The sequence below is a fragment of the Oncorhynchus mykiss genome, chromosome 27 (assembly GCF_013265735.2).
Source record: "Oncorhynchus mykiss isolate Arlee chromosome 27, USDA_OmykA_1.1, whole genome shotgun sequence".
Lineage (NCBI taxonomy): Eukaryota > Metazoa > Chordata > Actinopteri > Salmoniformes > Salmonidae > Oncorhynchus > Oncorhynchus mykiss.
In genome coordinates, this window is record NC_048591.1 from 8,669,777 (window position 1) to 8,686,578 (window position 16,802).

The 16,802-nt window shown below is 42.1% G+C and overlaps 1 protein-coding gene across 1 annotated transcript in view; it reads left to right on the plus strand.

Moving 5' to 3' along the window:
- Positions 1-16,802, plus strand: part of si:cabz01090165.1 (uncharacterized protein LOC100333421 homolog) — a 134,980-nt gene that overhangs the window by 63,227 nt on the left and 54,951 nt on the right. The gene's annotated exons all lie outside the window — the stretch shown is intronic.

The following is a 16,802-nucleotide window of genomic DNA, read 5'->3' on the forward strand; positions in this document are numbered from 1 at the left end:
TATAGGATGAGCCATGACTAGAATACAGTAGTTGAATCAGCATGTAAACATTACTAAAGTGACCAGTGTTACATAAGGTCTGTAAGGAGCAGGGTAGATTATCGGGTGGTAGCCGGCTAGAACAGTGACTAAGGTTCAGGGCAGGGAACTGGGCAGAGGCTGGCTAGTGGTAACATTTTAACAGTCTGACGGGCTGGAGACAGAAACTGTTTCTCAGTCTCCTGGTCCCAACTTTGATGCACCTGTACTGCCTCCACCTTTTAGATGGTAGCAGGGTGAACAGGCTGTGGCTCGGGAGGCTGAGGTCCTTGATGTACTTCTTGTCCTTCCTGTGATACCGGGCGCTGTAGATGCCCTGGAGGACAGGCAGTGTGCCTCCGGTGATGCATTGGGCTGACCACACCACCCTCTGGAGAGTCCTGCAAATGCGGAAGGTAGAATTGCCGTACCAGACGGTGACACAGCCCGACAGGATGCTCCCTCCATAGTGCATCTGTAGAAGTTTGAATCTGAAGAAGTGTGAGTGAAAGTGTGTGCGCGAGAGAGATAAAAAGAGAATGCACTGTGTTACTATTATGTGTATTATGTGTTTTAGTATGAATGGGTACTGGTATGTGTGTGCGCCCGCCCTGCATTTAGTCTGTGTGTAACGAAGCAACACTCCTCCGTTTGCCCTTATTTCTCTCGGTGTATCTACTCCTCCTGAGCTCATGGGGTGGGCTCTATGATATTCCTGATGAATATTTAATTAGCCATTAATATCATCAGATATGGGGCTCGGGATTGGAGGAAATCAATGTTGATAAGTGCTGCTGAGTGTCAATTAACCCCAATGCATCATTAATGCATTAATTCCCTTGAGAGGCCTGAATGATCCAGTTATTTTGACATTAGACCAGTCCAGGCTTGAGCGAGCTCTTTTAACTGCCAGACTGACACACTCCTAATCTTTCAAGACATTCCTAAGACTCCTGCTTTTGGACTTAAGGTGCAGAGGTGTTAATTAAGGCATGCATAGATGCATTTAGTATCGTGCATTGATGTGCACGTGCCAAATGGAATATGGGACATTGCATTGCCTTCAGTGTGTTACCATTGGCACTGCAATATTGATGGCGTTAAAATAAAATGTTGCGGAAATTCACAAGAGGACTATGGCCCAATAACATTGTAATTTAACAAATTGCATATGGAGGCTATGGCAAGTGTTATTAACAACATTCATATAAAAGAGATTACGTAGACCGACCATGCCCAATTTATTATGAATTACTTTGTTTTGTTATTGGAGTGGCTCAGTGTCCTTGTGAAATGACATGTGCTTATCTATATTTATGACTAAATGAATATTGGATTCACCTTGACTTGGCATCATACAATTCCGTTTGGAGAAAGACATATTCCTTGTGATGAAGCTAAGCCCTTGAGTACACTTAAATTCATAATTTTAAGCCCTATATCGACAATGACTGGTATCCTAGGGTATTTATATATATAAGTCCTCATTCTTTCTAGAGACGTTTTGGGTGTTTGAAACTTTGGGGACAACACCCTTAATGATCACCCTACACAATTCCCTTCGGCTAACACAGGCACGATAATTTACCACATGAGCGAGATTTCTCTCCTGTCTCCTTGTCCTCTACTAAGGAAGAGAAATGTAACACTAAGGAATGCTAATACAACTGGTTTGCGCTGTGCCGAGGTAGCTAGTTACTTCGTTACGACAACAACAATGGGATGGAATTTCAAATAGCCTAGTACAAATGCTTCCCACTAAGCACAGATGTCAATTCAACATCTATCCCACATTGGTTCACATTTCATTGAAATTATTTGGAAACGGTATAGATTCAACCAGTGTGTGCCCAGTGGGTTCTCTCTCTCTCTCTCGCTCTCTTCCTCTGTAATTTATCTTTTTTCTTTGTTGCAACTAATTTCCTTCAAAATATAGTCTTTAGTACTCTTACATGGCCTGGATATTCACTGACTTCATTTTGAAAGTGGTCCATTTTTTAATGGGTTTCATTCCTTCCTGTAATGAGGTGATGGACTGAAATAATTTTCAAAGCAATCCTGGAAAAGTACAGGCATAAACAACTTGCAAGAGGGGGCCCACTTCTCTTTCCCGTCATATACCCAAACTGAAGATAAAATGAACATAGAGTGTGGTGCGATTCACAGCAGATTGTTCTTTCTACAGTCTGAAGGACAGGTGTCAGTGTCAGTACATAACCTTTATTTCTGTAGCCCGAAAGGCACTTCATGACGCTCTTTCGAAGGATTCTATTCTTACGACACAGAATGTTCTTTCCATAGTCTAAAGGACATATGCCACTGCAGAAGATTATTTCTAGCAGTAGGCCTAAATATCTCATTGTCACTTCAGAATGTTCTTTCTTCTGTAGTCTAAAGAACTATAGTGTCAGTGTCATTCTTGCCACAGTCATAATGATGTGAGTGAGATGCTCTAGTCTGCCATTTGATGTGAGTCGAGGTTGGTCAGGCCTACACCCCGATAGGAATCTGAGAGCAACGGGAGTGTAGTAGAGGCTGACATCAAACAGAGGTAGCGCCAAACACCATCACTCTTGACTGAGTCCCTATTATGCAATGCTATTACACTCCCTGGGAGGAAGATGAGGATGGGGTTGGGTGGGTTTCACAGGCTTTACAGTCCATCCGTCCGCACGACCTACCACTTGATCCCAGATCTGATCCCAGAGCAGCCATTTTTAACAACCCTGCTGTGATGAAAGCTTCAATGTGCTACTGCATGTGGGGACGAGAGCAATCTCTGGAGGGATGGAGGCCCCATTTCAAGGAGGCAGTTTTTCCAAGCTAATAATTGGGAGAAAGTGGGAAATTGGTCTTGAAGGATGCCTAGTTAGTATATTAAGGGGGTTTGAGTGGTGTGAGCATGCCCCAGAGTGTTGAAGGTGATCGTCCGTGTTGAGCTGCGGTGGTGTTGAAGAGCTCTTATGAACAAGCATTTGGACAAAATTACTGTTCTTAAGATCCCGGTTTTTCCAATCCCACAAAGAAAGTACTTGGCCAAGATGAAGATAATCATTCTTCTTGGTCTCTTATTTGTCTTTCAAGGTGAAGCAGCATCTGGAGGCAGAGATTAATTTCTCTGCCATTTAAGCTGAAGGTTGGGTTCAGATCACATTTGAGATCCGCTGACTCCCTCTTTGCACGGACTATGCAATGCAATATGATGTGGTACTATGCCCAATGTCACCCGACAACTAAAAACCAATATCTGACTATGCTAATGTATGCATCCTCACCAGAATGCATGCATAATGTTAGCCTGCCTGTTATTAAGAGTCACTTCACCTGCTCATGTCTGTTATTATAATACCGGTAAGTATTCTTAAAGTTTTACCCGGCCACGTAGAATTTCACCCATATGCAAAATCCAATCTCTCGCAGGAGGGGTCAATGAATTCAGAGAGCATGTTGAGGCTTGAATGACAAGCAATCTCTAGTGATGAGCAGTATAAGCGCACCGGCACGTCGCCTCCATTTCCCTGTGCTCAGATATCTCATTACCATGCTGAGCCTTATCAACCGCTCGTTGTAAACACCTCTGTATGCAAATGCATATCTACACTGGCTGGAGTTTTAGGCATGTTTTTGTTTAAATATGTATGTCGTTCCAACATTTTCTGTTCAGGGCTTCCTATATTTTGATAGATGTTATGTTGATCTTCTTATTAGACCTAGTCTAATTACCGAAGAAGATGTACAAAATATATACAAAAGTAGGTAGACAGGCCTTCAAATTGGTGCATTCGGCTATTTCAGCCACACCAGTTGCTGACATGAAATTGGTTTCCATGGCCGAGCATCCGCACACAAGCCTAAGATCACCATGCGCAACGCCAAGCGTCTGCTGGGGTGGTGTAAAGCTCGCCACCATTGGACTCTGGAGCAGTGGAAACGCATTCTCTAGAGTGATGAATCACCCTTCACCGTCTGGCAGTCCAATGGACGAATCTGGGTTTGGCCAATCTGGGTTTGACGAATCTGGGTTTCGCCACCTTCCCGAATTAATGCCATCAGTAAAGTTTGGTGGAGTAGGAATAATGGTCTAGGGCTGTTTTTCGTGGTTCTGGCTAGGTCCCTTAGTTCCAGTGAAGGGAAATCTTAACTCTAAAGCATACAATGACATTCTAGACGAATGAGGCCCTTTTCTGTTTCAGCATGACAATGTCCTTGTGCACAAAGCGAGATCCATACAGAAATGGTTTGTCGAGATTCGTGTGGAAGAACTTGACTGGAACCTGACCTCAACCCCATCGAACACTTTTGAATTGTAACTCAGACTGCGAGCCAGGCCTAATCACCCAACATCTGTGCCTGACCTCACTATTGCACTTGTTGCTGAATGGAAGCAAATCCCAGCAAAAATATTCCAACATCTAGTGGAAAGCCTTCCTCGAAGAGTGGATGCTGTTATGGCAGCAAAGGGGGGACCAACTCCATATTAATGCCCAATATTTTGGAATGAGATGTTCGACGAACAGGTGTACACATACTTTAGGTCATGCAATGTATTTTGAAAGCTGAATATGGCCAGTCTTCACCAATTACAAATGCAACTAGATAGCAGTCATACTGGATAATAGCCATTCTGCATTGTACATCACATGTTCCATGACAGTGTCTTTATTAAATTATGTAACTGTCCCTTTTATAAGGAGTTAATGGAATCTAATGTGGTGTGCCCACCATTCCAAGGATATTGTGACTCATAAACTGTATTCAAATGGTCCATTTAATATCCTGTATTTCTTAATTTGATTGAATTTCTAAATAAATATTGCATAACTGTAATGATGTGCGCTGAGAGTCGGGAAGCAAGTTCAGGGAGTGAGTGTTTTAATAAAATAAACGGAACATAATAAAAAATTAAAAAAACAAGAACCTCGAACAACACACAGACAAGAAACAGAAACAATGATGCCTGGGGAAGGAACCAAAGGGAGTGCCAGATATAGGGAAGGTAATCAAGGCAGTGACGGAGTCCAGGTGAATCGACGCGCAGGTGCGACAGGTGTGCTCCATAACGAGCAGCCTGGTGACCAAGATGCCGGAGAGGGAGCACTGTATGCATGACATTTCACCATGCCCAAGGATTGTTGTACAATCTGCCCTCCTTTCCAATATGTACCAATATGATTACAGACGGCCTTGTAAAGAACGGCAAAGTGTTTACTGTTACCCCTCCCACCCATTTCCCCTTCACCAAGACAAGGTAATGGCGCAAGGCTAAATCATTCTCAAGTAGACAGAACATGCACATTGGAAAAAGTAGCTAGGACTCGGAGGAAGTTGTGCAATACAATCTGTTCCACTGACTAGCCTATCCTGATGTGGCTGCACTTGGCAAAATGACTGCCAGAGATTCAGGGGAGGATAACAACTTAACGAGGGATTGTGGTTTCAAATCCCTATCTTTCGTCTGTCTCATAGAATGAAGTCAGTTCTTCCATGTACTTAAATGTGCCATCTTTCTCGCAGACAAGGGAATGTGGGGCATTATTAGGGAGGTAATTAACTAAAGACTGCATGACAGTAATTCAGTTAAGTGCTCTTAGATGGTACTCTTTGGCAGCAGTGTAAATCTCTCAGTATCTGAGATGAATACGGCATGTCAGGGCAGACGAGAGAAATAAATGAATGCCTACAGGGGAGTAGGTGAAGTCTTGAGCCCATGCCGACTTCCTGTCAGAAAGACAGGGTGTAATTTGATGAGGTTTTCTGCGTCGGCTTCCGTAGCGGAGTTGACATAAATCACAGGAGGAGACGGAGCTCCCTTTGAAGAGGTGAAGACGGAGATAGAAAATGATATCTGGGCTTTGTGAAAGTGACACATTATTTTGGGCTTCTTCTGAATCAGTTCTCAAATGATTCAAATCAAATATGAGAAGTGGTTTCTGGCTGCACACTGCTCTCAGTGATGCAGGTTGATTCAATGATGTAATAGATAATAAACACCACCACAATCCGCGGACCCCAAACCGATACAATATAGCGTGTCAACCGATCAGAAAACCGATTCAAACGTTCCGAATCGGCAGTGAATGTTTTTTTTGGTGGGCTCATGTTACGTTCTCTCTCATCAACGCGAGGCAGGTGGCGTGCTCCTGCTTTTCTTCAGCATTCAAACGCTAAAATGGCTTGCGTGATATTAGGCTTTATTAGTTTATTGACAACCTATGTAATTAGCCAGGTTATTGTAATTTAGAAACTGGGTGGTTTGAGCCCTGATTTCTGATTGGCTGAAAGCCATGGTATATCAGACCGTATCCCACGGGTACGACAAAACATATATTTTTACTGCTCAAATTACTTCGGTAACCAGTTCATAATAGCAATAAAGCACCTCGGGGGTTTGTAGTATATGGCCAATATACCACAGCTAAGGGCTGTGTCCAGGCGCTCTGCATTTCGTCATGCGTGAAAACAGACCTTAGTAGTGATATATTGGCAATATACTGTACCACGCCTCCTCGAGCCTTATTGCTTAATTTAACTATGCACTCTTGAAAATTGTGTTTTACCTGAATAATAGTAAGCTACCGGGGAGACAACTCTCATCTGACTCTACCTGATGAACAGGGCTTACAATAGATTTTATTTTGATTGTTCAGGTTCACCATCAGCAATAGTTTTGGTAGTTTTGCTTTAAGCAATCAGTGTGTATAGTCGTTTTTAGATATACAGTCTTCCCAGCCTGGTGCAGGTCTACAATCTTGTTTCTGGTGTCCTTTGACAGCTCTTTGGTCTTGGCCATAGTGGAGTTTGGAGTGTGACTGTTTGAGGTTGTGGACAGGTGTATATTATACTGATAACAAGTTCAAACAGGTGCCATTAATACAGGTAACGAGTGGAGGACAGAGGAGCCTCTTAAAGAAGAAGTTACAGGTCTGTGAGAGCCAGAAATATTGCTTGTTTGTAGGTGACCAAATACTTATTTTCCACCATAATTTGAAAATAAATAAATTAAAAACCCTACAATGTGATTTTCTGGATTTTTTTTCTGTCATAGTTGAAGTGTACCTATGATGAAAATTACAGGCCTCTCTCATCTTTTTAAGTGGGAGAACTTGCACAATTGGTGGCTGACTAAATACTTTTTTGCCCCACTGTACATGGTAAAGTTGACAATCACTTTTGCGAGGCGCACTGCATGGCCAATGTGAGAGGAGAAAATAAGTTCACTGCAAAAACTTCCAAATGGTCAAAACCTTTCCGATTTTGAGACGGGGGTGAAATCCAAAGTTGTGCTATACAGTAAATGTATTGGCTATGTCATAGCTAATTTGTAATTTTGATACAGTACCAGTCAAAAGTTTGGACACACCTACTCATTCAAATGGTTTTTCTTTTTACTATTTTCTACATTGTAGAATTATAGTGAAGACATCAAAACTATGAAATAACACACATGGACTCATGTAGTAACCAAAGAAGTGTTAAACAAATCAAATTATATTTTATATTTTTTGATTCTTCAAAGTAGCCACCCTTTGCCTTGATGACAGCTTTGCACACCCTTGGCATTCTCTCAACCAGCTTCTCCTGGAATTCTTTCCCAACATTCTTGAAGGAGTTCCCACATATTCTGAACACTTGTTGGCTGCTTTTCCTTCACTCTATGGCCAGACTCATCCCGAACAATCTCAATTGGTTTGAGGTCGAGTGATTGTGGAGGCCAGGTCATTTGATGCAGCCCTCCATAACTCTCCATCTTGGTCAAATAGCTCTTACACAGCCTGGAGGTGTGTTAGGTCATTGTCCTGTTGAAAACAAATCATAGTCCCACAAAGTGCAAACCAGATGGAATGGCGTATCACTGCAGAATGCTGTACTCCATGCTTCACGGTAGGAACCACAGATTTGTTTATTTTATTTATTTATTTCACCTTTATTTAACCAGGTAGGCTAGTTGAGAACAAGTTCTCATTTACAACTGTGACCTGGCCAAGAATAGAGCAAAGCAGTGCGACACAAACAACAATACAGAGTTATACATGGAATAAACAAACATAGTCAATAATACAATATAAAAGTATATACAGTGTGTGCAAATGAGGTAGGATAAGGGAGGTAAGGCAATAAATAGGCCAGAGTGGCGAAATAATTACAATATAGCAATTAAACACTGGGGTGATAAATGTGTAAGTAGAGATACTGGGGTGCAAAGGAGATTCTCCGTTCACCTACTCTGCGTCTCACAAAGACACGGCGGTTAGAACCAAAAATCGAACATTTGGACTCATCAGACCTAAGGACAGATTTCCACCGGTCTCATTTCCATTGCTCGTGTTTCTTGGCCCAAGCAAGTCTCTTCTTATTATTGGTGTCCTTTAGTAATGCTTTCTTTGCAGCAATTCGACCATGAAGGCTTGATTCACACAGTCTCCTCTGAACAGTTGATGTTGAGATGTGTCTTTTACTTGAACTCTGTGAAGCATTTATTTGGGCTGCAATTTCTGAGGCCGGTAAACTCTAATGAACTTATCCTCAGCAGCAGAGGTAACTCTGGGTCTTCCATTCCTGTGGTGGTCCTCATGAGAGCCAGTTTCATCATAGTGCTTGATGGTTTTTGCAACTGCACTTGAAGAAACTTTTAAAAGTTCTTGAAATGTTTCAGATTGACTGACCTTCATGTCTTAAAGTAATGATGGATTGTGATTTCTCTTTGCTTATTTGAGCTGTTCTTGACATGATACAGACTTGGTCTTTTAGCAAATAGGGCTATCTTCTGTATACCACCCTTACCTTGTCAACTGATTGGCTCTAAAACATGAAGAAGGAAAGAAATTCCACACTTTTTAATTGAAATGCATTCCAGGTGACTACCTCATGAAGCTGGTTGAGAGAATGTCAAGAGTTTGCAAAGATGTCATCATGGAAAAGTGTGGCTACTTTGAAGAATTTCAAATGTAAAATATATTTTGATTTGTTTAATCAAGGAAAAGTGTGGCTACTTTGAAGATTTGTTTTACACTTTTTTGGTAGCTACGTAATTCCACATGTGTTATTACATCATTTTGATGTCTTCACTATTATTCTACAATGTAGAAAATAGTCCAAATAAAGAAAAACCCTTGATGAGTAGGTGTGTCCAAAGTTTTGACTGGTACTGTACCTTAATAGCTAGAACACTTAATCTCCTAAAATTTGTTCATCTAATTTGGTAATTAGTGGGTGATGGTGATTTCAAATCCAAAGTGGGGGGGGGGGGGACAAAAAACATCCCTAAATCAGTAGTGGTAGTGGGGTGGTAGATGCCTAGTTTCCGTTATGGCTCAGCTCAGGTGCCTACATCGTACATACACCATACACATACAGTACATAATTTACACACACACACACACACACACACACACACACACACACACACACACACACACACACACACACACACACACACACACACACACACAGAGATCCACACAAATACAGATCCAGTTCAGAAGCCCAGCTCATGAGCTCCATCCGCAGCAAATTTGAATTTAGAATGGAAAATGAATGTGTTTATGCAACAAACGTTAGTCATCGAATTGTATCGCATCGAACCGCATCGTTCTCTAATCAAACCGAATCGCACTGAATCATTTCAAACTAAAATGTATCAAACAGATGTGATGCAAAACTCAAAAGATGTTTTACTGTGTGGCACCCACTCCCAGATCAAAACTGAAAACTGTCTTTTTGGGTGCACCACATTATCTGAAAACCAGGAAAGTAAGCAGAATCCTGGACTTGGAGATAACTCATTTCATTTCTTGGTGATGCGATTTTTGGCCTGTGACAAAATAAAGTCTGTCTTCAAAACTGGCTGGTGGAGATTACTGCTGTCTGGAGTGTGGCGGAATCTGTCTTTAGTGGTTGCCTGTGCTTGTTTCTGTTGTAAGCCTACCTGTACAGGGAATGTGATTGTGTGATAAACCTTCTACCTTGTTTCTCACCCACTTCCCAGACGAAGCAAGGGGGGGGGGGGGGGGGGGGGGGGAGCATGCCTCACCCCCATCTTCACCCCACCTCTTAAAATAGCAGCTATCACGTCTTTGTTTGACACAGCTCATCTCACCTCAGTTATCCCGAGATACCCTGGCATGAGATCGAACAGACGTCACGTTGCTTTTCTCTCTTCTTTTCCACCTCTCCTGTTTCCCCTTCTTTTTCAATTTTCCTCTGAAGCACTGAACGGCATTTTCCAAAGTTTCTTCCTACAAATCTATCTAGAACCTAATGTGGTTCTTCGGCTGTCCCCATAGTAGAACCCTTTGATTAACTATTTTTTTGTTCTGGATAGAATCCTTTGGTTCCAGGTTGAAATGTTCCACAAATGGTTCTACATGGAACCCAAAAATGGGGTCTCCTATGGGGACAACCCGTTGGGAAACTGTTTTTCTAAGCGTTTATGAGCTCAAGGTCACCTGCCTCCAGCCCACTTTACCGAGGCGATTGTGGCTCGACTGGGCGACGCCATTGTGAGTGCAGAACTCCTCTAATTGAATTCTATCTCTGTGGTTGATAGAAATTGATTGGAGAATGAGACTCAGGGTCTGTTGCTTGCCTTATGTAATGAGGGTCATTGGCCCCCCTTTCCACCTGCAATTCAAAGCCTATTGAAAGCTCTTAATGGCTGTAATTCTATTTGATATATAGTGAGTGCATATGTTTCTGGCAATAATCAAACGTGTTTTATGTGATGCTGTGCAGTCAAACTGTGTAGCATTGATTATCGTCTTCACTGTGTACTTTGTCTTTTTCCCATCCACTAATATTTACAGACACACACACAAACACTCTCTGTATTCACTCCGCAGAGATGCAAGGTTGAGTTGAGGTTGAGTGTTAAGAAATCCTGGCATGCTTACTGTTCCTCTCACGTCTGGATTGGAAATGAGAAATTATAGAATTGCTAAACTCCAGCTCCCCTAGTTTACTCTCCAAAGTTTTCCTGAGAACAGCTTAGGCTCCTTTCAGAATAAAGCTTTGAAAAATACATAATTTCCTTCCAAATCATGATTGAATTAAACCTCTCGACATAGGCAAATAAAATTACTTGGCCAAAGTCATGATCAAAGAGGCTAGAACAGGTGAAGCCAATGATGAATGTAAACCTAAGTAGTATTTGTTCATGGCACATCAAGGCTGGTTCTGCCATACAAAACCAGACATTGTCTTTAACATTGGCAGTTTAAACATCATGTTTACCAGCATGTGTTTCTATATTCAAATTAAATGTACACCACGTTGACAAAAATATGTGGACACCCCTTCAAATGAGTGGATTTGTTTATTTCAGCCACATCTGTTGCTGACATGTGTATAAAATCGAGCACACAGCCATGCAATCTCAATAGACAAACATTGGCAGTAGAATGGCCTTACTGAAGAGGTAACTGACTTTCAACATGGCACCGCCATAACATCTAGTGGAAAAACCTTCCCAGAAGAATGGAGGCTGTTGTTGCAGCAGGGGGGGACCAACTCCATGCCTTAATGCCCATGATTTTGGAATGAGATGTTCAACAAGGAGGTGTCCACATACTTTTGGCAATTTACTGTATTTTGTTGACATAACCGCTAGTGTGATTGACTGACATTTGTGACCTAATGGTGCGATTCGGTCTTATGTAGCAAAATTTGAAATTGTGTTTTTTACACTGGATAAAAGTACAGACTCAGAGCTAGAAAATGCTATATCATACACTACAGTTGAGGAACAATGGAACATGTATTCTGCTTTGAAAGTTGATAAACTTGTAACCCCACTTTTGAGAAAATGGCCCTTGAATATTTTGGTATGCCTACTGGAGAGCTCTTCTTTGTCGTCCGACATCAAACTTGTTGACATCAGCAGCCTGGTGGTCCAAAATAGCATAACTGGTGTATTTAACACCAATAAACATATCTGTTAAAAAATTTAATTTGTCAGTCTTTGGAAACCAGGCAACTAAAAGCAACTTTCTAAACAATGTTTTTGTTCATTTCTAGCTTGTTAGCTAGCTAGCATGAAGTTAGCTGGCAGGCCAGTTCAAATAATGACAATATAATATAGTTGACAATGTCTTAACTTTAGTCAATTTGTATTCATTATTACAGGAAAATAAACTCACAACAAGTTATTTACAAATTAATAGCGAGCTAATTACAGACAATTACAATTGTAGAACTTTGACACTGTCTCGTTGGCCTAACGTTATATCCTATATCCCATAACGTTATAATTTGACTTTGGTGCAGGTCATGTTGTTCTTCACATTACTGTCTCTGGTAAACACACACTACATCACATGCACAGGATACAGAAGGTGTAAACGGTACAGTGAAATGGTTACTTGGATAGTGGAGTCTTTTGTTTAGACATGTACTGTAGCTAGCTAGCTAAACAATGAACCATAATCCACATAATGTTACTACCTTGCATGAATCTACAGGTAGCTAAAGCTAACCAAGTAGCTTAAATGTTAGCTAGCTAGTTAAAATTAGGTTATAACTACCAATGCAAATGGCTCTGATACACAAATAATATTACTACACAGATCATAAACCATGTTAGCTAGCGACCTAGCTAATGTTAGTTTGCTAGCTAACAGTATGCATTAACTTGCAATGAATACAACTTTCTGACAAAATTAGAAACGTACAATATCTGATAATGTAGCTAGCTAGACTCTCTTACATGGATTAACGCTTCTCCCCTCCCTGTCACGGATGCCATGGTTGCCCTTAGTTTGAAGATGTAATCCAGAGACAGGTGTTTTATACAACAGTCTTCTGGGTGTTCTCATTTTAATACCCTCCACATATTTGCAATCAAATTCCTGACTTCTCTGCATCTCATTTGCTATCATACTCTGCTTCCACTGGGCATTCCACTGATTTCAAACCTCGGTCCTCCAGAAAGTGGAGAGCATTAGCAACACTTTTCCAGTTCTTTGTGATATCTTTCAAAAAAGCAGTGTTAGAAATTATTAAATACACATACAGAGCAGCTCATGTTATTGACATAAGTGTGCTACATGGCAGACCAATCTGAACTCATCTCTCAGTATGTCCAGCCCATTCATTATCCTAGCCAATTACGGCTAGCGGGAAGATTCCTGTCTTTTTCCGTGGCTAAACCAACTAGGCTCCTAATTAAACAATTGTATTTGTATTTACAGATCGCATACATGTTTCACGTGTTCCAGAAGGCATTCTGCCCCAACATGCATTTTGATTAAAAATGTTTACTTTCAAATGCCTCTACTGTAAAGTGGTGACGCACAATATACCCCTAGTTTCCTGAATGGAGCCACATTTAATTTCATTTATTTTAAATGTACTGTTGCCTTGACATTACTTAACCACCTTTGCTCACATCTCATCTAAATGGGAGGCTGGATCATTGAGGCTGCCCTCATGCAACTCCATATCATCACACAATATATTTTACCATCTATGGGAAAGCAGTGCTTCTATCTCTGGTAGCAAAGGGCAGACTGTGTACATACCTCCCTCCCAGCTGCGATCTGGCCTCCATAGGAAGAAAGCACAGGCTGCTCCCCCTCTGCTCCCCAGAGAAGCGGGATTTGGATTGAAGCAGGGTGTTTTTTTAGCCCATCGCTCATACCCCAGGTATCTCTCTCTCTAACTCTCTCTCTCTCTCTCTATATATATATATATATATATATATATCTTTCTCCCCCAGAGTGAAATGATTCATGCTCACCCCTGGCCCTGTGGTTAGGGTGGCTCATCATCTTTATAATATAGAGAAAATTGCTCTTTGGACAGTGGGGCCTGCAGCGAATGGGAGCCACCCCCACCCCCCCGATCCCTCCCCCTCCCCCCAAAACGGTGAAATAGCAATTAGGTTTCTCTCTCGTTGTCTCTCTCACCCTCTATCTATCTATCGGATTGTGCATTTTGGGCGAGGGCAGGTGTGTGCAGTGGATTTGAAGTGCAAAGAATGCTGGGGAAAGAACTTGCCCCCTTTCTCTTTCTTTTTTTCTCTTGCTTGGTATGTTTTCTCTCTCTTTATGTCACAGACATTCTCACTCCTTGTTTCCTCCTGAGTTTGCTATTTTTTTGGGGGGGGGATATGGTGTTGGCTTGGGCAAGGCAAGACTCAATTCAAAGACTGTCAGTTGCAAGTTGAGAAAGTGCTTAAGCTCTCTCTCTCTCTCTCTCTCTCTCTCTCTCTTTTTCTCTCCCTTGAACTCAAACGGGATGAGCATCTTGGGGATTGTCAATTGTCCATCCAAGACTAATAACGTTTGGATTGCCTTGAAGTCAGCATATGTTGTTTTTTCCCTCAGGGAGAGGAAGAGAAGGAGGAGGGAATGGAGACTGGATCTTAACCTCCTCTACATTTTTGTGGAGAATGCTGTTTGGTTTAGATACAATCTCAAACATTCGTGTTGACTTCATTGTGTTTACCGTGTGTTTGGAATACACTGGTCGGACTGACTATTGTGTGTAGAGTGATTATTGCTTAGCTAGGATGTTAAGGGGAGCCAACGGGAAAGCGTTTCCATGTGGCTGCAGTTTTGCAGTGAGCCAATCGATCTGCATCCGCATCGACCGTTTTGTTTCTGCATTATGACTTCCCCCTTGAAGCCTTCAAACCGGAAAACACAGTTTCACAATGGAGTGGCTGTTAAGGAGCACTGTCCATAACATAGTCATTCATTGCTTTAGCACAGCATTCAAGCTTTTTTTTTTAGCAGCCTACTAGGACCAACATACATCTAGTACCTGTAATTCAATATCTTCAGAAGAACCATGTGTCATACTGACAGTAAAAGGAGACATGGACATGTTGAAGTGTTATAGCTTGTGACAAATCCCTTCGTTGAACAAATAGCAGCTGCATCGTCTACAAGAAACACTTCAGTGCCAGTGACATGACAACCTGTCTTCTTTGCTGACTGGAGTGACTGCACACTGGATATTGGTTGGTTAGGGAGGAAAGGTTGAAGGTTGCAGCCATTTCTGGATCTTTTGTCTTCCTCTACCCTCCTCTCTGTTCTCCAGACGTAAGGTTGGCTTCGTGCCTGCTCTTGCCGGGATTGCTGGACCATAACCAGATGACCATAACCACGGCACACGTCGGGTTCAGAGACAATCAGGGCCACGTCGTCAAGTAAATCAGGTGTCACTCCTTTGCAACCCCAGGGCCATGACTAAACCTGTTGCCGTGACAATCTGAGCCCCGAAGGTCCATTTTAGCTAGACAGTTCAGTTAACTCCATCCTAATGCCTTAGTTGAGGAGAGGTCTGACACCGTGTGTGACCGCTGACCACCGACCGCGACCGGTGGCATCATCATGAGCAGACTTGCTGAAGTGATAAATGATGCTCTTTAGCTGCCTCAGACACATCTAAGATGAGGAACACAGCAACGGTTCCACAGTGGGGTGACCAACCATTAAAGGAAACCCCAGGTGATGAATCGTGCACAAATAGAGTGATGGCTGATTCCAAGCTCTCTGCTAATTTTGTTTGATTTCCGCATTTGCGATATGGCCTTTGAGCCGACCTTGAAACCCCTTTGCCCTAAATGTCAGATGTGAAAAGATTTTAAAAAGAAGGAAGAGGGGAAGACTGTACAAGCGATAAGCCTGAGCGACCATTCTACTAAGATGTGCTTTGACCTTTCCCGCTATTAGCAATGTCGATGGGTTGTAAAGCACCAGAGTGCTAGGCTCGAATGCCGGCTGCTGTACTCCGAGATAGGGGAGCTGTGCAGGGCTGATGTTGGTAGTGCGATGGAGTGATTACATGAACTGTAGAAAAAAAACAGAAGGACTGTCTTATGCCTGATCTGCTAGTACAGCCAGACTCTGGCAGCCAGATGGAGCTGATTGGAGACAGTGCAGGGAGGCTGTTATTATAGTGGAAAGTTTTCATTTGATGTCCTGTCTTTATGACACGTCTAAAGGGCCAAACCTCAGGGTATGTCAGGGAGACAGAGGGAGTGTTTTTTGTGTGTGTGTGTGTGTGTGTGTGTGTGTGTGTGTGTGTGTGTTTGTGTGTTCCTCGTCATGTTTCAATTCGATTCCCTGGCATCGTGTCTGATGCTGTCTCTGATTAAGGGGGATAACATAACTCACGAGTGTGACTAATGTACAACTCAGTAGATGCCTGTAGGGATGCACGTATGGCTAAACGAATACATATCCAGTCGATAGAGCAGAAAATCCTTCAATATTCATCAACGAATAGGTTTAATCAAGTGCTTCTTTGTTTGTTATGTATTAACAATATATTCATGTTCATTTGCCTGATTAGACAAACACTCAAAATGTTTTAGTTTCCCGCGGAGGGAAATTCCTTCAAGGTGCAAAGCTTCTGATGCTGTAGTGATCAGTTCAGTTTTCCAGTTCGGGTTTCATGCAGCGAATCTCAGTGTGCATAGTGTTTAAAACTATAGGGTTTGCATGGCACATATATAACACGCTAATAGATACAGGCATGACTGAGCCCTCCTGAAGTCTGGTTGAAATTTATATTCTAGCCCTGAAGAGCCACAAGAAAAATGATGACGCAACGATGAGCTGCCAGAGATTTCAAATGAGCGCTTGATCTCACAGGCTTTCTAAAATGCAACCATTACCCAAAACCCCTGTAGCAGTCCAAATGCCCCCCCCCCAAAAAAGCCCACACAATCCTCTGTGTGTGAAAATGGCCTTATTACAAAGCTCTATCCACACCTTTCATGCCATTGTCTCTTGTGAATATACACAGTTAGCTATCACAGTAAAAAATAATTTAAATCC